We start from the raw sequence: 2,787 nt of genomic DNA, 5'->3' as shown, positions 1-2,787 counted from the left end.
CGAATTAGAGCACCCACTGGGTGTTTTGTTGATTCTGTTAGTTTCACTCTTCTACCCGATCTGTGCGAGTGGAATCAGAACCGGTGGGGGCACGATAAGTGCACCCACTGGGTGTAGTCCCCGAGACCGCAGTCAACTACTAGCAGTCGACTGGGGTCTGAGTTCTTCTTTCCTTGCTTTTTTACTCCTTACACTCGACTCAGGTGGACCGGTCGAGTAGTTTCGTTCTTCCACTCGGTCTGGGCGAGTGGGATCTAAACCGGTGGGGGCACGCCAAGTGCACCCACTGGGTGTAGTCCCTGAGACCGCAGTCGATTGCTGGCAGTCGACTGGGGTCTGAGCAGTTTTTTTTGAGTTGAGTCTTAGTCAGCGGGAGCACGCCAAGTGCACCCGCTGGGTGTAGCCCCTGAGACCGCAGTCGATTGTGTGCAGTCGGCTGAGGTCTAAGCGAACCTCTTTAGGCTTTATTCACTCGGAAGTAAACAACCTTTGGTCTTATCAACTGATCCGTCTTTTGCCTTCTGCAGAAGTCTTGCACTCTTATTTCTAAGTTTGCTGAACTTGAGGAGAAGCAGAGGCAACTCAACCTCGACTTGGAATTAGCCCAGCAGAATCTGAAGAAAGCTCAAGACGAAGCCGCTGGTATTGAAGGTAACTGACTGTCGACTGACTTTCAATACATTTCTTTGATCTCTTCTTTGATTCGATTGCTTCTTTTGCAGAGAAAATGAAGTTGGCTCTGGAGAAGAAGGACCCGGACCTCGCCGCCGCGCAAAAAGCAGCTCAAGGTAAAACTGCTCTCACAGATCAGAAGCTTGCTTCAATCGGGATGCTGGAAGAAGAGGTGACCAAACTGAAATCTTGTCTTAATGAAGCTAACCGCGAAGTGACCAGTCCGAAGAAGGACAAGGTCGCCCTGAATGAAAAGTTGGAGTCTGTGATCCGCAAGAGGAATGACACGGAAGCTTATCTGAGGACTCTTGCCAAGAAGCTTTATCTCATGCTGGAAGGTATTTCTTTTAATCCGACTGTGTTGATGCTTGCGATTGGATCTTGCTTGGTCGATTGACTATTTTTTGCTGCAGAATTCTGTCAAGACTTCGACGAGGAAACTGGAAGGGTTGAGACGGGTCTGGACCCTATCGCTTCTCCAGTCTGCGACAAAACTGCAATGAACATGCTCCGACTGGAGTCCCGTATCGCCAGCGCCATAAGCTACCTCGCGCGTCTGAAGGTGGTAGTCTCCCGAATCGACTCATCGCTTTGGCCAGGGGTGACGCTTCAGAACGACTTGGAATCCATGATGACTCGACTGAACAAGATCCCTGACCGAGTGCAAGAATGGAAGAAATCCTCCGCCCGGTGTGGTGCTGATGTGGCGCTGTCCTTGGTCCGAGTCCATTGCAAGGAAGCTCGTGAAGACAAGCTGGCTGCGATCAAAGTTTCTAACACCAAAAAGCATGACTTCCAGTCCTTCATGGAGACTTTCATTGCTGCCGCCACTCGGATCGCTGATGGGATCGACCTGGACTCATTTGTGGCGCCTGCCAGCCCTCCTCCGACTGAGTGAACAAACTTATGAAACTTGAATCTGCTTTAAATTTGCCTCGGAATGCCGAGTGACTGTTGTAACCGTTGAACTGCTTCGGACTTGATGCCCGAGCACTTTTGATTTGCTGCTTGGAACTTTTAGGATTTATCTAAATTTGGTTTATCTACGAATGTGCTTGAGTTTGCCTTCGAATGGACTTTGCTCACTGCTTGGAATAGTCTTTGTGCTGGAGACACAGCTCTGAGGGGGTAGCTCCAGTTGACCTGCGCTTCGTCATCCTCGTGGATAGGGATGGAGCGGATGTTGTATTTGCATCATAGCTCCGAAGGAGAAGGTTGCAGTCGACCTGCACCTCGTCATCCTTGCGGATGGGGATGGAGCGGACATTGTATTTGTGCCATAGCTCCGAAGGAGAAGGTTACAGTCGACCTGCACCTCGTCATCCTTGCGGATTGGGATGGAGCAGACGTTGTACTTGTGCCACAGCTCCGAAGGAGAAGGTTGCAGTCGACCTGCACCTCGTCATCCTTGCGGATAAGGATGGAGCGGAGGTTGTACTTGTGCCGCAGCTCCGAAGAAGATGGTTGCAGTCGACCTGCACCTCGTCATCCTTGCAGATAAGGATGGAGCGGACGTTGTACTTGTGCCGCAGCTCCAAAGAAGAAGGTTACAGTCGACCTGCACCTCGTCGTCCTTGCGGATAGGGATGGAGCGTACGTTGTACTTGTGCCGCAGCTCCGGAGGAGACGGTTGCAGTCGACCTGCACCTCGTCATCCTTGCGGATAGGGATGGAGCGGACGTTGTACTTGTGCCGCAGCTCCGAAGAAGAAGGTTGCAGTCGACCTGCACGTCGTCATCCTTGTGGATAGGGATATGTTTCAAACTTAGGCGAGTACTAGACTTCAGGTAAGTCTCCTAGTGAGAGAACTTAGGCGAGTGTTGGACTGCAGCTAAGCCCCCGAGTGGGAGGGTTGCTCTCCACTCGGTAGGATTTTTTCAAACTTAGGGGAGTACTGGACTGCAGCTAAATCTCCTAGTGGGAGAACCTAGGCGAGTGCTGGACTGCAGCTAAGCCGCCGAGTGGGAGGGTTGCTCTCCACTCGGTAGGATTTCTTCAAACTTAGGCGAGTACTGGACTGCAGCTAAGTCTCCTAGTGGGAGAACTTAGGCGAGTGCTGGACTGCAGCTAAGCCCCCGAGTTGGAGGGTTTCTCTCCACTCGGTTGGATTTTTTC

This window comes from Triticum dicoccoides, chromosome 5A, assembly GCF_002162155.2.
Source record: "Triticum dicoccoides isolate Atlit2015 ecotype Zavitan chromosome 5A, WEW_v2.0, whole genome shotgun sequence".
Classification (NCBI taxonomy): Eukaryota; Viridiplantae; Streptophyta; class Magnoliopsida; order Poales; family Poaceae; genus Triticum; species Triticum dicoccoides.
Note: the sequence above shows the minus strand (reverse complement) of the source record.